Raw genomic sequence first — 22733 nt, 5'->3', positions numbered from 1 at the left:
AGTGCACAAGTAGAGCATCGCTAGAGAGACTTCTCTTACAAGTGTCATTAGCTTCCTGTTGCGCTTTCGTCCACTTCCACTGGATATCCTTCTTGAGGAGCTCATGCAATGGAGCTAACATGGTCTCTAACTCAGGTAAGAAACGTGCGTAGTACTGGACCATTCCAAGGAAAGATCTTAACTCAGCCACATTCTATGGCTTTGGAGCATTGATGACAGCATCAACCTTTTTCATAACTGGTTGCAAGCCATTTGCATCAACTTTCAGACCAAGGTACACAACCTCGGGCTGCACAAAAGCACACTTGCTCCTTTTCAATTTTACATTGTGGGCATTCAACCTTTGAAGCACTAAGTCTAACTCTTCTAGATTTTGTTCCTCGCTGCTTGTCGCGATCAGCACATTATCCTGATTGCATAAGCAAATTGGAATTCCTTGCAAAATCTTATCCATCGTAGCCTGGAAGATTTTGGCGGAGGACTTTACACCATACGGCAGCTTGGTGTATGAGTACAGTCCCTTGTGTGTGTTGATGGTGAGATACTGTTGACTCTCTTTGTCAACATTCAGCTGAGTGTAAGCGTGCGACAGGTCAAGCTTGGCGAAAACCTTTGACCCAGAGAATGCTGCATACAAATCTTGCGATGTAGGTAACGGGTACTGCTCATCATCAACTGCTTGGTTGATAGTAACTTTGTAGTCACCGCACAAGCGTACAGTTTTGTCTGCTTTGGGCACTACCAGAATCGGGGTAGCCCATTCACTTTTGTCAGTTTTTACTAGCACCCCGTTCTCTCTCAGCTTCGCTAGCTCTTCCTCCACCTGACTTTTCAATGCATAGGGAAGCTGCCTTGCCTTACAATAGACAGGCTTCGCGTTGGACTTGATGTGGATATGCACGTCATACCCAGTGATGCCCTCATAACTGTCTGAGAACATGTTTTTATACTTGTTCAGCATTGTGTCGAGTCGCTTCTTTGAAGCATCTACACTGAAGATGTTTTTCCAGTCTAGTTTTAACTTTCTCAACCAATCTTTGCCCATGAGAGTTGGCCTGTTGTTGTAGCTCGCTACAATAATAGGCAGCTTTACTGACTGGCCATGGTGTTGAACTGTACATTCCATTTGTCCACATGTCTCTAGGATTTCTCCGGAGTAGGTTTTTAACTCTACGGTACTCTTTGTAAGTGGTATTTGTTTAAACTTACTCTCACATGTATCCTTACACATGATAGAGCAGTCCGCCGCCGTGTCAATACACATATCAATACATTGCTCGTTGATCAAAAGTTTTGTACGGAAGTCTTTCTCATTACTGCTGGCATTGCCGCTAGTGGCATAGAGACTGTAGATGCCTAGTTCTTCAACATCAGATGTGTTCACTTCAATATTGTGAACTCCTCCCTTTTATTGTCACTGCTTTGCATTGCCACTAGAATGGTTCTTACCTCCTGCTTTCGATCTAGCTCTGCAAGCTGTTGAAATATGGTCTTGTTTCTGGCAGTGAAAACACGTTGCATTTCTGTATTGGCAGGGCTGTGGTGAGTGATTTCCATTGTAGCGATAACAATTCACTGAACTGCTCTCACCAATGTCCTTTTGACTCGGTCTCACAGCTTTAGGTTTGGCGGTGGCTTTGTGACTGTAGACCTCAGCTGCACTAGTCACCTGAGTTGGACGGAGCTCCATAGCATTCTTAGACGCCATCTCCATAGATAGGGCAATTTTGCTTGCTATGTCAAACGTTAGGTTTGCAGTGTTCAGTAACTTGGGACTGTGTGCACTCATCCACCAGTCCACACACAAACTTATCTCGCAACGCACGATCCAAAACTGTGCCGAAGTTACAATGAAAAGGCAGGTTTGTAAGAGCTACAATGTACTCACTCATAGTTTCACTTTGTTTTTGGTTTCTGGTACCAAATTTATAGCTCTCTGCTATTTCTAATGGCTTTGGGTTGAAATGGTCCTCGAGTTTCTCGACAATGTCTTCAAACGACACATCCTTCGCTTTCCCTGGTGCGAGTAGGTTTGTCAATGTTCTGTAGACATCTGGCCCGACCTCCGTTAGAAAAATTGTTTTTTTACTAGTTCACGAATTACTTTATTTTGAGCTTGAACATTCTCATCTGCGTCTTCGGTCTCAATAATGTTATTGGCCTTAAAAAACATCTCCATCCGCTCAATGTAAGAACTGAATGGTTCGCGAGCTCGGTCACACATGCCGAGGCTTCCAATGAATCCCATAGGCACGGCCATGGCTGTGCTGATCCCGTCGAAAAATGGCTCAGCACGCTACCTGTGTACCTTAAACTTTTCCACTCAAAGGGTGAACACTGTGTCCTTCCATGATCCCTAAAATAGGCTTTGGGGTCCCATTCTCATCGCCAAAAATGTAATATATTTGGGTAGAACAAATGAAGGACAGAGACACGAGTTGCTAGTTCATGTGCTTGCTTTATTAGGCCCGAGTGAAGTGAGCATGCTCATACTAAACCATGTGATAAACCATGTGATAATACATTACATCCAGGTTGGCGCCTCATTTTTGGGTACGATTGTTACTGCTCCTGGCATGCTATTCTGCACTCTTCATTGAACCAGGGTTGGTCCCCTGGCTTGATGGTAATGGTAGAGTGAGGGATATGCCGGGCCATGACATTGTGGTGAAATACAATTCTGCTGCTGATGGCCCACAGCGCCTCATGGATGCCCAGTTTTGAGCTGCTAGATCTGTTCTGAATCTATCCCATTTAGCACGGTGGCAGTGCCACACAACACGATGGAGGGTGTCCTCAGTGTGAAGACAGGATTTCGTCTCCACAAGGACTGTGCGGTGGTCACTGCTACCAATACGGTCATGGACAGATGCATCTGCAACAGGTAGATTGGTGAGGATGAGGTCAAGTCGGTTTTTCCCCTGTGTTGGTTCTCTCACCACCTGCCGCAGTTCTAGTCTGGCAGCTATGTCCTTCAGGACTCGGCCAGCTCGGTCAGTAGTGGTGCTACTGAGTCACTCTTGCTGATGGACATTGAAGTCCCCACCCAGAGTACATTCTGTGCCCTTGCTACCTTCAGTGCTTCTTCCAAAAAAGGTGGTAGAGAAAATGGGGAATTACAGACCGGTAAGCCTGACATCGGTAGTGGGGAAAATGCTAGAGTCCATTATAAAAGATGTAATAGCAGAGCACTTGGAAAACAGTGACCAGATCTGACAAAGTCAACATGGATTTGCAAAAGGTAAATCATGCTTGACTAATCTACTGGAATTTTTTGAGGATGTAACTGGTAAAATAAATAAGGGAGAACCAGTGGATGTGGTGTATTTGGACTTTCAAAAGGCTTTCGATAAGGTCCTGCATAAGAGATTAGCTTGTAAAATTAAGGCACATGGGATTGGGGGCAAGGTATTGACTTGGATAGAGAACTGGTTGGCAGACAGAAAGCAAAGAGTTGGAATAAACGGCTCTTTTTCCGAGTGGCAGGCAGTAACTAGTGGGGTACCGCAGGGATCGGTCCTTGGACCCCAGCTATTCACAATATATATTAATGATCTGGACGAGGGAACTAGATGTAATATCTCCAAGTTTGCAGACGACACAAAGCTGGGTGGGCGTGTGTGCTGTGAGGAGGATGCCGAGAAACTCCAGTATGATTTGGACAGGTTGGGTGATTGGGCAGAAGCATGGCAGATGCAATATAACATGGATAAATGCGAGGTTATCCACTTTGGTGTCAAAAATAGGAAGGCAGATTATAATCTGAACGGCAATAGATTGGGAGAAGGGGAAGTGCAATGAAAACTGGGCGTCCTTGTGCACCAGTCGCTGAAGGTAAGCATGCAGGTACAGCAGGCGGTTAAGAAGGCAAATGGCATGTTGGCCTTCGTAGCGAGAGGGTTTGAGTACAGGAACAAGGATGTCTTGCTGCAATTGTACAGGGCCTTGGTGAGACCACATCTTGAGTACTGTGTGCAGTTTTGGTCGCCTTATCTGAGGAAGGATGTTCTTGCCATGGAAGGAGTTCAGCGAAGATTCACCAGGCTGATACCTGGGATGGCAGGAATGACGTATGAGGAGAGATTGGGTCGATTGGGTTATACTCACTGGAGTTTAGAAGAATGAGAGGGGATCTCATCGAAACTTATAAAATTCTAACAGGACTAGACAGACTAGATGCAGGAAGGATGTTCCCGATGGTCAGGGAGTCCAGAACCAGGGGTCACAGTCTAAGGATAAGGGGTAAGCCATTTAGGACAGAGATGAGGAGGAATTTCTTCACCCAGAGAGTGGTGAACCTGTGGAATTCTCTACCACAGAAGGCAGTGGAGGCCAATTCATTAAATATATTCAAGAAGGAGTTAGATATATTTCTTAAGGCTAAAGGTATCAAGGGATATGGAGAGAAGGCAGGAACAGGGTACTGAATTTAGATGATCAGCCATGATCTCATTGAATGGTGGAGCAGGCTTGAGGGGCCGAATGGCCTACTCCTGCTCCTATCTTCTATGTTTCTATGTTTCCAAGTGGTGTTCAACATGGAGGAGCAGTGATTCATCAGCTGAGGGAGGGCGGTAGGTGGTAATCAGCAGGAGGTTTCCTTGCCCATGCTTGACCTGATGCCATGAGACTTCATGGGGTCCGGAGTCGATGTTGAGGACTCCCCGAGCCACTTCCTCCCGACTGTATACCACTGTGCCGCCAGGACATTGGCTGAAAGGTATGATTTTGTGAGTATGACTATGTCAGGCTGTTGCTTGACTCGTCTGTGGGACAGCTCTCCCAATTTTGGCACAAGTCCCCAGATGTTGGTGAGGAGGACTTTGCAGGGTCGACTGGGCTGGGTGTGCCGTTGCAGTGTCCGAAGCCGGTGCCGAGGTCGAGGCCGGGTGGTCCGTCCGGTTTTATTCTTATTATTGTTTTTCATAGCATTTTGTACAACTGAGTGGCTTACTAGGCCATTTCAGAGGGCAGTTAAGAGTCAACCACGTTGCTGTGGGTCTGGAGGCACATATAGGCCAGACCAGGTAAGGACGGCAGATTTCCTTCCCTAAAGGACATTGGTGAACCAGATGGATTTTTATGACAATCCGATAGTTTCATGGTCACTGCCCAAACCACCACACCCCAGCACTCAGCCACCAACAATCTCTACCTACCAACACTCACAACCACATCTCACACCTTGCATACAATGACAGCTGTTCAACTATGGCAGGCACATCACCCAAACACATTTCTCCACACTGACTCACACACTTTCCATTCTCTTGCAGGCCAAGGTGGCGCACAACAGGAGGGAGCAGGAACGCACAGGCGGGGGACAAGCCAACACCCAACCACTGTCTGCGCTGGAAAATAGAGTGCTGGAGATTGTTGGGCGCCAGGTTGTGGGCACCGTGGCCACCAGCGACCTTGGCCCCCTTGGAGACAACAACGGTATGTTCTCACATCCCACTTCCCCCTCACCCCATAGGGGGTTTTGCACTTTCCAGCTAATCATGCTGTATGCATGCATTTCACCCTTCCTGCCCCCCACCCATCACCATAACCCGACTCTTATGACTTTATGCTTTCAGATAATCAGTAAGCACCTGAGCAGCCTGACCCTGAGGAGGAGGAAGAACACACTGCGTCACTGCATGTCTCACCCGCAGGCACCAGCTCAGACACTGGCACTACACGTTCTTTAGAAGCTAGTATAGTAGCGGGATCTGCACAGGGTGAGGCACCGGGGACGAGTGGGCTGCAGCAAGGCCAGGGGGAAAGGGTAGCCCCGGCACCAGCGCCCCAGAGGGCGAGTTTGCGTACGAGTTTTGCTGCACAGGACTCAGGTGAGGTCCTCGATGGGGAGGCCTTTAGAAGAAGGGTGATGGCCATGCACACGGTGATGATAGGTGCAATGGCAAGGGTGCCCGAGAGCCTCTCGGCAATGGTAAGGAGTGTGGAGGAGTCCGCCTCCAACATTGCACAAAGCTCTGCGCACACCATGGAGCCCATCATTTCCAGTCTGCAAAGGATGGCAGGCTCACAGAGAGACCGTGGCGACCTAGACCTGATGCCCCGTGTGATGGGCGATCTGGCAGCTTCCATTGCAGCACAGGCGGAAGCGATGCACCTTCTTAGTGTTGTAATATAGTTTATGGTTGGTGGCATCCAATCTCAGACTGCTCTCATGCAGTCTCAGCTTGATGCCACGCAAGCTCTGACTGCTGCCATCGTGACTGGGTCGACCACCATCCACTGGGGCTTTCACGGTATCGCAGCAGGCCAGCAATCTGTGCTCCAACAGATTGCTAGGGACGCTGAGGTGCTGCCCCCAGGGGAGTGGCAGTGCGTCAGTGGAGCAGGAACCTGCTGTCCTCAATCAGAATTACAGCATTTCTGCTCCCACCACTGCCACTCATCCATTGCCCTTGTCACTGCCTGTCATCCAGCCAGCCCAGACTACTGCCGCCCATGCTGAGGTGGTGCAGTCTACAGCTGGGTCTTCCAGGCTCAGAGCTGGTCTAAGGCATCCCGCACAGACACTCAGCAGCCTTCCACCAGCCCTGCTGCAGCCACTGTGGGCCAACACTTCGTAGGAGCACTAGAGTAGGCAAAGGCAGAGTAATGAGAGGCACTAAGGGATTGCACAAGGGTGGAAAGATAATATTTTTGTGTAAATATGTGTCCGCTACTTTTTGATAAATTTATTACTTCATTTACCATTCTTTTATGTTGTCTCTCATTTCAGCTTTGCGCTATGATATGGCCTGCAAGAGGAATGAAATGATGGGGATGTGGTGAGGAAAGGGGATCTGGGGTTTAAGTCATCCTGGTGTGAGGCTGGAGGCCTGTTTGGAGGAGGTGGCAGAGTTCCGTGACCACCTCCTTGGTGAAGCGGAGTTCTCTAATACACTGCTCGTCGCTTAATTTAAGTTAGGAGAAGTGCTCCCTGAATACCCTCGGAGGGTAAGGCCTCCTGGTGAGAGCCCTGATGTCCCTCCTCACCTCTCTGTGCATATCTTCCCGTATTTCTCGCTGCCTACGCTCCCTTCACCGTAATGTTACCAAGTGTAGCAGTTTGAATCTTTGAAGAATAAATGTAATTACTTTTTAGTTGCCAGAAGGCTCCTGATACAAAAGAACCTTGAAATTAATTAATGAAACTTTTGCAGTGGGTGAAACTAACAAAAAAAACATTGAAACTGCACTAACCTGACAGCTGCAAGTGATTACTGATGATCCCTTTAAATAACGTCCTTGGTGTTAGATCCGTGATTCTGAGAGTATGATGTTTTTCAATAACCACACGGATGCTGTAACTTAACAATCAACAGGTATTTACTGGTGGAGGGTAGTCTCAAGACTGGGGGTACAGAGGCATGCGCAAGGCTTATATACAGGTGTGGTCACTGCCGGTACTACAGTATACAGGAGCTGTAAAAGTAGTTCTGTCTTAAAGGTACATACACTACAATTCCTCCCCTTTTAGATTAGTAGTACCCCTAATATTCAATCTCTGTAGCTTTCAAGGGTATATGTGAAAATAGCCGCTTGTAGTCCCTTTGGTTTATGACTGTTAGGGCTGATCCTGTGTCCAATTCCATTTTCACTTGGACTCCGTCTATCTTGAGTGTAACCCAGATAGTCTGGTGATCCTCCATTTTGGTTACCTTATGTAGTTTCAGACAACCTTGTTTCCGGAGTCTGCGTCACTTTTCTGTTCATCTGAACTACTGTCCATCACCTTGTGTACCTTTTTGTACTTCTCCTGTGGAGATTTCTTACTGTTGGTTTTCTTCCCAGACCTGCAGACTCTTGCTATGTGTCCTGCTTTTCCACACAGTCTGCACACTTGGTCCTTGAACCAACAATCCTTCTGGTCATGTGTTGTTCTGTCGCAGCGATAGCACTTCCCTGTTCCATAGGACATTTAATTGGTGCCATATTCTTGCGGTCTCCGTTGTATCTCTGCAGCGCCCCTTGCGGCTGCTTCGTGTGATACTGCCATACTGAAAGCCTTGTCCAGCGTAAGATCCCTTTCTGATAGAAGCCGTTTCTGGGTTCCTTCACTTTGCAGCCCATACACAAACTTGCCCCTTAACGTATCTGCTAGTCCCGCTCCAAACTGGCAGTGTTTCGATAGCTTGCGTAGTTCCGTTAGGTACTCAGCATTGCTTTCGTCTTTGTGTTGGTTCCTTTTATGGAACTTAAATCGTTCTGCTATCAGCAGCGGTATGGCGTTTAAGTGGTCCTGTAGGATTTCTACTATGCTTTCGAAATTCTTGTTCACTGGCTTCTCTGGGGTTATTAGGTTCCGCAGTAACCCAAAAGTTTTTGCACCCATGGAATTTAACAAAACCAGTGCTTTCCTAGCATCTGGCACTTCATTCGCCCTGCAGTACACCTCAATACGTTCCACATATGTTGCCCAATCTTCGACTTCATTGTCGAACGTAGAGATACTGCCACTCTTCGGCATCCCTGGGTGTGATTTAACTGTCAAAAATGGCATCTCCCGCGCTTCCCCTTCCTTCCCGCGCTCGCCCTTCTTCTCCGCTGCGGCTTCTAAAAATGGCATCTCCCGCGCTCTTCCTTCTTCTCCGCAGCTCAATGGCATCTCCCGCGCTCTCCCTTCTTCTCCCCGCGGACACCGTTCAGCCCTTGAGCCCTGGATGTGCTCTGCGCGTTCTTTTTTTTGTGTGCCTTTCCCGTTCCCGCCGCTCGGTCCTGAACCCGGCTGTTGCTTTACCCTCTCTCTCTCCATTTTTTTTTTCTCTCGACGCTGCTCGGTTTTCAACCCCCGGCTGCGCCCTGTGCGCTTCACCCTCTGTCTTACCCCGTCGACGCTGCTCGGCTTTCTCTCTGCCGTCGGTCGGCTCCAGCCACCGCTGTCCGGGAAGGATCTGCGCTGTACCTGTCGTCAGTCTCTTGCTGATCGTCGTGGCTGGGGAACCAAGCCCGGCTCTCCACAGCCTCCCCTGCGATGTTCACTCTCTGCCGGACGACTGGGCGGTTGCTCGTGGTCGACGCACGTGTTTCTGGCCTCGACTTGCTTCCACCGCCCTCCCGGAGTGACTCCTCGAAGGGAAATGCAGAGTTGCAGGTAGATTCGAATTGACACTCATCGCCACTGTTAGATCCGTGATTCTGAGAGTATGATGTTTTTCAATAACCACACGGATGCTGTAACTTAACAATCAACAGGTATTTACTGGTGGAGGGTAGTCTCAAGACTGGGGGTACAGAGGCATGCGCAAGGCTTATATACAGGTGTGGTCACTGCCGGTACTACAGTATACAGGAGCTGTAAAAGTAGTTCTGTCTTAAAGGTACATACACTACTCTTGGAGCCGGCTTCCTGGTGCTGCACGCCAGCTCTCCCTGTCGGTGTTTACTCCAGGCGGTGAGGTAAGTGGCAAGAATCAATTTTGCAAATTGGGCGGTCAGTGACCATTGCGCACTCACTGACGTCATGAAATACCTGGCGATTCCTCTTACCGGCGGCGCTATGGGGGCGCCGGATTTGACGTGCGGCGCTGGATTCACCACGCCTGGGCGATACTGCTCTAGCACCCCATTAGTGCCATCTACTGGTGCTAATGGGAGGAGCTAAGGGGACAAATGTTTCCCCCATTGGATTTTAAGAATGGGAAAAGCTGACAAAAAGTGTTGTACTATTCTATGATTCTAAAACATGAAGACAGGAAGTCAAGTGGTGCAGCTAGGAAGTATGTGCAGATGTTTTTTGTTATAATTTTACATCCGTGCATACTTCCTGTCAGTGCTTTCCATTATAAATCTCCACATCCACATTTACAATTGAAACTCCCAACGTAAACTTGTCACGCTGCAACAACACCTTCGTGCTGGTGGTGACACTGTAACACTTGAGTCTTGCATCTCCCAGCTCTTCATTCTGTACTGCAGAGAAACTCTTGTGACCCATACAGCTTTACTTCTCAAATTACTGTGCATTTTTCTATTTTAATTATAAATAGTAATAGTAAATAAAAGTATCATGTAAAGATAAAGACAAAATATGTGACTTTAAAATGGGGACTGATTACATCTGCACACCCTGCTCCAATTCCCCCGTCCTCTAACCCTACCTCATTGGAAGATCACACTTGGCCTTGATTCCTTAAGACTTGTGCTCCAGAACTAGCTGCGCCCCTAGCCAAGCTGTTCCGGTACAGCTACAACACTGGCATCTACCCGGCAATGTGGAAAATTGCCCAAGTATGTCCTGTCTACAAAAAGCAGGACAAATCCGACCCGGCCAATTACTGTCCCATCAGTCTACTCTCAATCATCAGCAAAGTGATGGAAGGTGTCGTCGACAGTGCTATCAAGCGGCACTTACTCAGCAATAGCCTGCTAACTGACGCCCAGTTTGGGTTCCGCCAGGGCCACTCAGCTCCTGACCTCATTACAGCCTTGGTCCAAACATGGACAAAAGAGCTGAACTCAAGAGGTGAGGTGAGAGTGACTGCCCTTGACATCAAGGCAGCATTTGATCGAGTGTGGCATCAAGGAGCCCTAGCAAAACTGAAGTCAATGGGAATCAAGGGGAAAACTCTCCATTGGTTGGAATCATACCTAGCACAAAGGAAGTTGGCTGTGGTTGTTGGAGGTCATTCATCTCAATCACATGACATCACTGCAGGAGTTCCTCAGGGCAGTGTCCTAGGCCCAACCATCTTCAGCTGTTTCATCAATGACCTTCCCTCCATCATAAGGTCAGAAGTGGGGATGTTCGCTGATGATTGCACACTGTTCAGCACCATTCGAGACTCATCAGATACTGACGCAGTCCGTGTCCATATGCAGCAAGGCCTGGACAACATTCAGACTTGGGCTGGCAAGTGGCAAGTAACATTCGCACCACACAAGTGCCAGGCAATGACCATCTCCAACAAGCGAGACTCTAACCATCTCCCCTTGACATTCAATGGCATTACCATTGCTGAATCCCCCACTATCAACATCCTGGGGGTTACCATTGACCAGAAACTGAACTGGACCAGCCATATAAATACTGTAGCTACAAGAGCAGGCCAGAGGCTGGGAATTCTGCGGTGAGTGTCTCACCTCCTGACTCCCCAAAGCCTTTCCACCATCTACAAGGCACAAGTCAGGAGTGTGATGGAATACTCTCCACTTGCCTGGATGAGTGCAGCTCCAACAACACGCAAGAAGCTCGACACCATTCAGGATAAAGCAGCCCGCTTGATTGGCACTCCATCCACCACCTTCAACATTCACTCCCTCCACCATCGGCGCACTGTGGCTGCAGTGTGTACCATCTACAAGATGCACTGCAGCAACTCGCCAAAGCTCCTTCAACAGCACCTTCCAAACCCGCGACCTCTACCACTTAGAAGGACAAGGGCAGCAGACGCATGGGAACATCACCACCTACAAGTCCCCCTCCAAGCCACACACCATCCTGACTTGGACCTGTATCGCCGTTCCTTCACTGTCGCTGGGCCAAAATCCTGGAACTCCCTTCCTAACAGCATTGTGGGTGTACCTGCACTATATGGACTGCAGCGGTTCAAGAAGGCGGCTCACCACCATCTTCTCAAGGGCAATTAGGGATGGGCATTAAATGCAGGCCTAGCCAGCGACGCCCACATCCCATCAATGAATAAAAAAAAACCCTCAGGTGATCGAAACCAGTCCAGGAGATCACATTGACCAAGTATACCTTAACAGTTAATCCACTTAGCTTCTCATTGATGTGATCTTTGCCCCAGCAAAGAACCGGGGCTGCTAATGTGGCATTGCAGTATTTTTAAAGGGTCGGTTAATGATTCTGCAAATCATACTCCTGTTAGCTTAACATCAATAGTAGGAAAAGGAGTATCATAAAGAAAGCAAGTCAAGGGCATTTAAGAAATATAAAGGCACTAATTCCAAACAAATACAAGTTTATGAGCTAAATTACACTCAACAGATTTATTGGAATCAACAATAACAACAACTACTTGTATTTATATAGCGCCTTTAACGTAGTAAAACATCCCAAGGCGCTTCACAGGAGTGTTGTAAGACGAAAAATTTGACATCCTTTGATTATGTAAAAAGAGTGGCAGATGATGTTGATGTGGTGGGTGTTAGATAGTTGACTTTCAAAAGTCATTTGGTAAGAGACTTGAAACATGAAAGGGAAAACTCTTGGGACATGGGAAGAAGCAATAAATTGGATAACCAGCTAAATAATCGGAAACAAAGGCCGGCGATCAATGGGAGTGGTTCTAATTGGGCTGCTGTGACTAACAGAATACCCAGGAATCAGTCATGGGGCCTCTGCTCAGAATATGTATCAATGATGTTGAAAATGTTTTAAATGTCCGTGTTTATAGATCGTATCAAATTGTCTCCGATAAGAAAACATTGACGGGAAAGGGATAAAGCAACTAGGGCAGATGAATTGCAAATGCAGTATAATATACAGCAACGCACTATTTTGCAGTTAGTGGGATTCACAGAATCACAGAATCACAGAAACCCCACAGTGCAGATAGAGGCCATTTCGGCCCATCGAGCCTGCACCGACACATATCCCACCCGATCCCCATAACCCCTACACCAACACATATCCCACCCTATCCCCGTAACCCCACGTATTTAATCCCCCTAACACTAAGGATCAATTTATCATAGCCAATCAACCTAACCTGCACATCTTTGGACTGTGGGAGGAAACCGGAGCACCCGGAGTAAACCCACGCAAACACGGGGAGAATGTGCAAACTCCACACAGATTGGGCTGTGACTATGGTAAACTTTGATATGGACTGCATTGAACAGCAGCTCCCAATAGTTTTAGAAACAGCCCGACTATGCTGAAGTCAATGAATATGTTCCTTGAGGATCTCCCTATCTGGCATCAGTAGAGCATGTCTCTTTTACTTTCACTTGATTGAAATATCTCTCAGTGGGTCAGAGATTTACTTGTCATGATGTTGTGTTGAAAGGTAGATTTAAACACTATGAGGAGAAAAAAATGACATGATATTAATTTGATCAAGGTTTTTAATTCCTTCAATAATTGATTATCAAGCTGTACTTTAACGTCTGTCACCTTGTTGTAACATATTCATTTTGACTACCATACTCATACCGTTAACTGTCAGCTTGACTCAGTTGGTAGCATAGTGTAAAGTCTGTGGGTTGTTTAGTTAATTAATACACAGACTCCAAGAGTAACTTAAAACAGGACTTTACTATTCGAAGGTCAGGGCGAATCTGCCCAATAATTCCTGACACAACACTTATATACTGGTGTGGTCACTGTCGGTATTACAGTATACAGAAGCCAAACAAAGTAGTGCCACACCTAAAATAATTCTCTTAAAGGTGAACGGTTACATACAATAGTTCTCTTAAAGGTAGACGGGTACATACACTACAATCCTCCCTTTTTAGCTTACAACATACTTATTCCCCATTAAACATAACATATAATCAACTTCATGTAAAACAATTCACAGATATAGTCTCTGCGGGAAACAGTTCACAGATTCAGTCTCTGCGGGAACAGTTCACAGATTCAGTCTCTGGTCTTAACTCGGTCCGAACAACATCTCTGTGGTGTAGCCGGTTCACATTTCTAGCGTGACTCATCCAATAGTCTTTCCCTTGGCTTAACAGCTTGAACTTCCGTCCTGCTGAACCAGCAGTGCTGACTTTTACAAACAGCTGGACTGCCTTGGTAATTTTTCCTACTTTCCAACTGATTTGGCCTCCTTCATAGGGCCCACGTGCATGATCTGATAGAAGTGATAATGATTTAGATGGTTATCGTCTTCTGCTTCGTCTTTTTCTTTTCTGCTTCTTGGAGACTCTCGGGGCTCCCTTATCAGCTGCCAGCTGTAGCGCCACCATCTCCCTATGTTCCTTAGACTTTAAGTGCTTCATCCTGATTTCTGCACTTTGGGAGTTTTCATCACAAGCTGGGCAGACCAAGTCCTCGTAATATTCCGTGTCACTCAACAGGTCATGGTAATATTCGGTGTCGTCTTGAGCTAGTCTAGCGAGAGGGCCTGCTACTTCTTCCTTACCCAACTGGACGTTAGCTGACTGTTGTTCCCTCCCTAGACATCTTTCCTGAAGAGACTTCTTCATGCGTTCATATTCATCCCGCTCTTCCTGGGTTTCCTGCCAGTCCTTCACTAATGACCTCATTTGTGATTCCAATACTTCCCCTTCCATCGGGGATTGATTGATCGGGCTATTCAATCCTTCTATTGGAGCAGCTGTTTCAACATTCTGTAGTTCCCATTGACGTGATTCAGCGTACTTTCGGCAGCCCCGTAAAATCTGTGTTGCAACCTCAACTATTCCCCAAACTTTTGAGAGCTCCGAACCCCTTCCCTTTGAAGATTGAAGCTCGTGTTCAAATGGTTCCCCTTGCAGAGTCTTGTCTCTCAGCATATGAAGGAGTTGGCTGACCGTTAACTCTTCCACGGGGACCCTGTGGATCAGAGTCTTCTCTATTTCATCCACCTTTTCCTCCAATGCTTTCACCTTTTTTTCCTCTTGTACTTTGGCTTTAAGCGCTCGGAGAAGTTGCGCCTTGATGCTCTCTAGCTCATGTTCAGGGGCCATTCTTACAGTCTCTGTGTTTCTTACAGTTGCCTTTTCTTTCACTGAAAGAATTCCCAGTTGAATCTGTTCTTCAAGTTGTTGAACCTCGGTCATTGCCGCCTCATATTTGTCTTGGGTTTCCTTCAATATTTTTATGAGTTCTTGGACATCTTGACTTTCATGTTCTGCCATGTCTTTCACCTCTAATTTCTCATCTATGGATGGAACTTCTACCGATGAGTCTGTCTTGGCCTTGAGCTCATTAAGAATTTCCTGCAGCCTTTGGACTTCTTGTTCATGTTCAACCTTTAGTTGCTCATATGCTTCCACTGAAACTAGCTTTTCGGAGGTTGCTGAGTTAACCCCCTCCAGGATTGTAGCCTGGGCCTGTTCCTTCAACTTCTCAAACTCTGCTTGTAAGGAGTCGTAGAGAAGAACTGGAATAAAATCCTGGCTTCCTGAAGATTCCTCTTCATTTGCTTCTTTCTGTAAATATTCTAACTCCTGAACATCATAAGGGAGATGTGATCGGTGATTGGTCACGATGGCTCTATGGTCGCTCTCTGCTTGAGCTAGCTGCTTCTGTTGTCTTTCCAGATTCTCCCATTCGGTGTCATAGAACTTTTTCATTGTTTTCATCTCTTGTACGAGACGGTAACTCAATTGTTCTAATTGTTGTCGTGATTTGAAATAAAGTTGAGTCTGAGCTCGGTGTTCTTCCGTCATGGATATGTCCTTAAACTGAACAGACTCAGAATTCTCTGTCAAACTATGTTGTCGTTGTTCGGTGGAGCTCTGTTCTGAAACTTTGTTCTTCTCTGAAGCATAAGCCTTTCGGCATGCCTTCGTTTTTCCAACCTTAGTCGGCAAGTCCATTTTAGCCTTGTCTTTCACATTTGGGTTGGTCTTATCGTCATCCGATTCAGAATCTGAGCTGATTGTCTGCACCGAGTCCTCACTCGTTATGGCTTTTAGATAGGGCCATTCCATGTCTATTTTCTTGATCCACTCCCATCCTAGAAGTGGTGGTCCTCCCTCAGGTAGTACGTATAAGTTCATTCTTGGGTGTTCTTTACCCCTATCTCTCACCTTGACTCTTATCTTTCCCATGGGGCATACTTTATGCCCCGTGTATGTCTGCAATACGAACTTGGTATCCCTTAAGGGTATATGTGAGAATAGCTGGTGGTAATCCCTTCGATTTATGACTGATAGAGCTGATCCAGTGTCCAACTCCATTTTCACTTGGACTCCAGCTATTTTTAGCATGACCCAGATAGTTTGTAGGTCAGCTTCCTTACTCACATTGTGAATTCTCAGACTACCCAGCTCCTGGCCGTTTGGGTCTGAGTCCGAATTCTGTTCGTCTGAACTCTTCTCAGCCACCTTGTGTACCTTGTTGTACTTTTCCTGTGATGGCTTCCTTTGGTTGTTGGTCCTTTGGTTGTTGGTCTTCTTCCCTGACCGGCATACCTTAGCTATGTGACCCAGTTTGCCACATTTCCTACATTCCTGGTTCTTAAACCAGCATTGGTTCTGGTCGTGTGTTGTCTTCCCACAACGATAGCATTTTGTTGTTGTCGAGGTAATTTGATCCACACTGAGTGCCGCTGTCTTTAGCTGCATTTCCGCAGTTCCCTTCGCTGCGGCTTCGTGCGATGCTGCAATAAGGACAGCCCTGTCAAGTGTAAGGTCGTTCTCTTCGAGTAGTCGCTTTTGCGTTCCTTCCTTTGCCAATCCGCACACGAACTTGTCTCGCAATGCCTCTGTCAGATTCCCTCCAAACTGGCAGTGTTTCGCTAGTCTACGCAGTTCGACCAAGTATTCTGCGTTGCTTTCATCGTTCCTTTGCGTTCTCGCATAGAATTTGAATCGTTCCGCCAACATCAACGGTGTGGGGTTCAAGTGATCCTTCAGAACAGTCACAATATCATCGAAAGTCTGATCCGCCGGTTTAGCTGGTGCTAGTAGATGCTTCAAGAGCTCACATGTCTTCGCGCCCATCGAGTTTAGCAAGGTTATAGCTTTGTCATCTTCTTCTATTTTATTGGCCTCACAATAGATCTCAATGCGTTCCACATACGTGGCCCAGTCTTCTACCTCGGAATTAAAATTGTTGATGTTACCACGCTTAGGCATCTTCCTCTCTTCCTGATAACACCACGAATTATTTCTTTAAAATTTTTTTTTCTTTTCCCAAGATGGCGGTTCCCGCGAAAATGGCGGTTTCCCGCGCTTATCTTCTCTCCCCGCCCACTTCAATGGCGGTTCCCCGCTTCTGTCTTCTTCTCCGCCTAATGGCGGCTTCCCGCGTTCCTTCCCCTGGCGGGAGGGGTACACTTCCCCCACGGGCGACGGCCGCTGGCTTTCAGGTTCACAGCCTGCGCGTCGGCTTCAGTGCTTTCCCTTTTCTCGGCAGGGCAACCGGCGCTGGGTACACCCCATTGACGGCGAACAGTTTCAGCCGCTGGGCTGGCTCTCACTCAGTTCCCCTTGCTCGGGCTCTGTTTCTCTCCCGCTCGCTCGGCTCTACCGGCGCTGGGTACACCCCGTTGACGGCGAACAGTTTCAGCCGCTGGACTGGCTCTCGCTCAGTCTCCCTTGGTCGGCTCTGCCTCTCCCGCTCACTCGGCTCCCAATCGCGCCTCCCAGCCCTCTCGCAGTCCGGTGCTTCCCTCCCCGGCTGCGGCTGAGTTTTTATATCTTCCCGCGCCTACGCTCTCGGTCGCAGCGCTTCGTGGCTTCGGTCGCTGCCCGGCCTTTTTCGCCGGTCGCGGTCTAGCTGTCTCACAACGCCGTTGCGTCCCCAGCCTGTCTGTACCGCGGCTTCCTTGCTCCACGCTGCCCCAGTCTCAGCGCCTCTGGGCCCGACTTCTGTCCGGCTCCTTTCCCCCTCGACCGTGGTCGAGTGCACCGCCCTTATCCTCCGGTTATTCTTTTTACTTTCCCTTACTCACAGTCACCGTGGCCGCCTTGCTTCTCGTGCTGATCGGCTCACTCCTCACCGTGGCAGAAGGGACAGTCAGTGCCTGTTGCTGATGGAAGTCTTTGTCTCTAAATTCTTCCTCCTTTCTAGTTCTGCAGCCTCGAGTTTTTTCCCAGCAGAACGACGAGGGCGGTTGCCTCTTCTCGACGCTCGTTAACTGCTTCGGACGTATTGTTGCCACAGGGTACGATCGGACTCGTCGCCACTGTAAAGTCTGTGGGTTGTTTAGTTAATTAATACACAGACTCCAAGAGTAACTTAAAACAGGACTTTACTATTCGAAGGTCAGGGCGAATCTGCCCAATAATTCCTGACACAACACTTATATACTGGTGTGGTCACCGTCGGTATTACAGTATACAGAAGCCAAACAAAGTAGTGCCACACCTAAAATAATTCTCTTAAAGGTGAACGGTTACATACAATAGTTCTCTTAAAGGTAGACGGGTACACACACTACACACAGAACTCCCAGAAGGTCTTGAGCTCAAGCCCCAGTCAGTCCAGGACATAAGTGAGACTACCTCTTCAGATTGCTGTACTGGGGGAGTGCTACATTGTCAGAGCTGACATCTGTTGGATGAGACTTTGAACCAAGGGCCCATCTGCCTAGACGTAAAAGATCCCCTTGCACTATTCAAAGAAGAGTAGGGAGTTCTCCCGGTGACCTGGCCTGCATTCATCCCTCAAGAAACACAAGCAAGACAATTTAAATTGGCATTTAGCTCATTTCCTGTTTGTGGGACTTTGCTGTGAGCAATTTGCTGCATTTGCCAAACACCTACAGTGACGACACTGTCAAAAGTAATTAATTGGCTGAAACGCATGTTGGGACATCATGAGGACGTAAAAGGCAGCATATAAATGCAAGATTTGTCTTTTTCTGACAGCCACACTATACAATTTCATGATGCCAATCAGAAACGCTCCTGTGTGTTTATATTCCCTTGCTAATCAGCTACTAGATCATATTTGTGATTCTACCGCGTTATTTCTTTGGGTTTGTAATTAAAAAAACATATTCCATTCTATGTTTTTATAGTAGATGCATCCATTCCATCAACTTTGGTATACTCTGTTCCGAAATTTGTGATAGACGCAATCAACTGTGAGATTGAAACTGGCCAGCTAAGCACATGGGGAGTGGGGGGGGGGAGTCATTTTGACTTTGTGCGATAGGGCAAAACAGGTGATAGTGAATTGGTAGCCCGTCTAACAGCTCTCACGAGTTTTATTTCGATTAAGTTCAATGGAAATAAAAATCGAGAGAGATGTAATACGGGCTGGCGAGCCGCTATCACCTGTTTTACACTATTGCACAAAGTCAAAATGACCCCCAGAGAGAGTAATCTAGGACCACATGGCTGAATAGGCTTGTGCAATGAGCACCATGCTCAATATATGGAGCTGTTTGAGTGTCTGGACACAGCGCTTGCCTTATCCACTTGGATGGCCTTCTTCTGTGCTGTATGATTCTTGGGTTCTATATGTGTAACACTTTAACATGTCCCTCATGTAGTGTATGTAACCGTTCTACCTTTAAGAGAACTATTGTATGTAACCGTCCACCTTTAAGAGAACTATTTTAGGTGTTGCACTACTTTATCTTGGCTGCTGTATACTGTAATACCGGTGGTGACCACACCGGTATATAAGTGCTGTGTAAGGATTTATTGGGCAGATTCGCCCTGACCTTCGAATAGTAAAGTCCTGTTAAAGTTACTCTTGTAGTCTGTGTATTAATTCACCATATAACCCACAGACTTTACAGTGGCGACGGGTTCGATCTTACCCTGCGGCAGCGACACACCTGAAGCAGTTAACGAGCGTCGAGAAGAGGCACCCGCCCTCGTCGTTCTGCTGAGAGAAGACTCGAGTCTGCAGAGCAAGGAAGAAGGAAGGATTCAGACACGAAGCCTTCCATCAGCAACAGGCTGTTATTGTCCCTTCTGCCACGGCGGTGAGTGAGCCGATCAGCCAAGAGAAGCAAGTCGGCCACGTTGACTGTGAGTAGGGGGAAAATAAAAAGAAACGGAGGATAAGGGCGGTGAACTCGACCACGGTCGGGGGAAAGGAGCCGGACAGAAGTCGGGCCCAGAGGCGCTGAGACTGGGGCAGCGTAGGGCACGGAAGCCGCGGTACAAGCGGGAACGCAGCCGGTGTGAGAGACCGGGCTACAAGCGGGAACGCAGCCGGTGTGAGAGACCGGGCTACAAGCGGGCTGGGAGACGCAACAGCGTCGTGAGACAGCTAGACCGCGACCGGCGAAAAAGGCCGGGCAGCTACCGAGGCCACGAGGCGCTGCGACCGGGATTGTAAGGCGCGGGAAGATATAAAAATAAATAAAACCGCGGAGAACTCAGCCGCAGCCGGGGGAGGAAAGGACCGGACTGCGAGAGGGCTGGGAGGCGCGATTGGAAGCCGCTGAGGGAGAGACAGAGCCGAGTGAAGGGGGAACGGGACCGAGCGAGGGAGACCGAGCGAGATTCCGCCCAGCGGCTGGAACTGTTCGCCGCCAACGGGTTGTCCCCAGCGCCGGTTGCCGGCCGAGAAAAGGGAACAAGGAACGCACTGAAGCCGGCGCGCAGGCTGCGAACTCCGAAAGCCAGCGGTCGTCGCCCGAAGGAAAGCTTACCCCTCCCGCCAGGGGAAGAAATGCGGGAAGCCGCCAGTAGGGGGGAAGAAGACAGAAGCGCGGGAAACCGCCATTTTTGGAAAAAAAAAGTAACGAACAAATTCGTTGTGGTTTCTCAAAAAGATAGTGAAGATGCCTAAGCATGGTAACATCAACAACTTCGATTCCGAAGTGGAAGATTGGGCCACGTACGTAGAACGCATCGAGATATATTGTGAGGCCAATAAAATAGCAGATGATGATAAAGCTCTCACCTTATTAAACGCAATGGGGGCGAAGACATACGGGCTATTGAAGCATCTTCTATCACCAGCTAAACCGGCGGATCAGACTTTCGCTGATATTGTTGCTGTCCTGAAGGATCATTTGAACCCCACACCGCTGATGTTGGCGGAATGATTCAAATTTTATGCGAGAACGCAACGGAAAGAGGAAAGCAACGCGGAATACTTGGTCGAACTGCGTAGACTAGCGAAATACTGCCAGTTTGGGGAAAATCTGACAGAGGCATTGAGAGATAAGTTCGTGTGCGGGTTGTCGAAGGAAGGAACACAAAAGCGACTGCTCGAAGAGAACGATCTTACACTTGACAAGGCTGTCCTTATTGCAGCATCACACGAAGCAGCCGTGAGAGGCACTGCGGAAATGCAGCTGAAGGCAGCGGTACTCAGCGTGGATCAAATGACTTCGGGTACAACAAAATGTTATCGTTGTGGGAAGACAACACACGACCAGAACCAATGCTGGTTTAAAAACCAGGAATGTAGAAAATGTGGCAAGCTTGGTCACATAGCTAAAGTATGCCGGTCAGGAAAGAAGACCAACAACAGAAAAAAGTCACCTCAGGAAAAGGACAGCAAGGTACACAAGGTGGCTGAGAAGAGTTCAGATGAACAGAATTCGCATTCAGACCCGAACGGCCAGGAACTGGGTAGTCTGAGAATTCACAATGTGAGTAAGGAAGCTAACCTACAAACTATCTGGGTCACACTAAAAGTAGCCGGAGTCCAAGTGAAAATGGAATTGGACACAGGATCAGCCCTATCAGTCATAAATCGAAGGGATTACAACCGGCTATTCTCACATATACCCTTGAGAGATACCAAGATCGTATTGCAGACATACACGGGGCATAAAGTATACCCCATGGGAAAGATACAAGTCAAGGTGAGAGACAGGGGCAAAGAACACCAAGGAATGGACTTATATGTACTACCTGAGGGAGGTCCACCACTTCTGGGACGGGAGTGGATCAGGGAAATAAATATGGAATGGCACTACCTAAAAGCAATAACGAGTGAGAACTCGGTGAAGACAATCAGCTCAGACTCTGAAACGGATGACGACAAGACCAGCCCAGGTGCGAAAGACAAGTCTAAAATGGACTTGCTGACTAAGGTTGGAAAAACGAAGGAGTGCATAAATACTGATGCTTCAAAGGAGAACAAAGTTTCAGAACAGAATTCCACTGAACAACAACAACATAGTTTGGCAGAGAATTCTGAGTCTGTCCAGTTTACAGACATGCACAAGTCTGAGGAACACCGGGCTCGAACTCAACTCCATTTCAAATTACAACAGCAATTAGAACAATTGAGTTGCCGTCTCGAGCAAGAGATAAAAGCAATGAAAACGTTCTTTGACACAGAGTGGGAGAATCTGGAAAGACAACAGAAACAGCTGAGGGAGAAAAGGGAGCAGGAGCACACAAACCGTCTGCGCAAGGAGGCCAAACGAATCAAAGCTGATTCGGTTTCTGAAGGTGCGTGCTCTAATCTGGTGGAGCAAGATGTTCAGCAACTGAAGGCGCTTGTTAGCAGATTGCAGGCAGAAAAGGCTGAGTTGGTCGCCATGAATTCCGAGCTCCTACTGAAGTTGGGTGCAGCACCACCGGACGATTCATTTGTGGAAATTCGAATGGTGGAGGCTGCGGATGATGGCGAAGTAGAAACAGCAAAGGAGCCCCAGGGCAAGGTTATAAACAGCCCTGCAGCTACTGGGAAATGGATGAGGTCAGAAGAGTTAACGGTCAGCCAACTCCTTCATATGCTGAGGGACAAGACTCTGAAATGGGAACAATTTGAACACGAGCTTCAATCTTCAAAGGAAAGGGGTTCGGAGCTCTCAAAAGTTATTGAAATAGCTGAGGTTGCAACACAGACTGAGAAGATGGCAGCAGAGCAACCCTTGGATGCCAAACGTACGCTGACTCACGTCAATGTCGAACAACAAAATGCTGAAACAGCTGCTCCAGTAGAGGGATTGAATAGTACGATCAATCAATCTCCGAAGGAAGTTGAAGCATTGAAATCACGAATGAGGTCATTAATAAAAGACTTGCAGGAAGCCCAGAAAAAGCTGGAGGAAGCTGAACACATGAAGAAGTCTCTTCAGGAGAGATGTCGGGACTTGGAACAAAAGCTGGCTAACGTCCAGCTGGGCATGGAGGAAATAAAAGACCCTCTCGCTGGCCTAGCTCAGGACGACACCGATTATTACCATGTCCTGTTGAACGACACCGAATATAAC

The sequence above is a fragment of the Somniosus microcephalus genome, chromosome 3 (assembly GCF_052327205.1).
Source record: "Somniosus microcephalus isolate GS21.2 chromosome 3, FLI_Smic_1.0, whole genome shotgun sequence".
Classification (NCBI taxonomy): domain Eukaryota; kingdom Metazoa; phylum Chordata; class Chondrichthyes; order Squaliformes; family Somniosidae; genus Somniosus; species Somniosus microcephalus.
The sequence above is the reverse complement of the archived record's forward strand: the minus strand, read 5'-3'. Positions refer to the sequence as shown.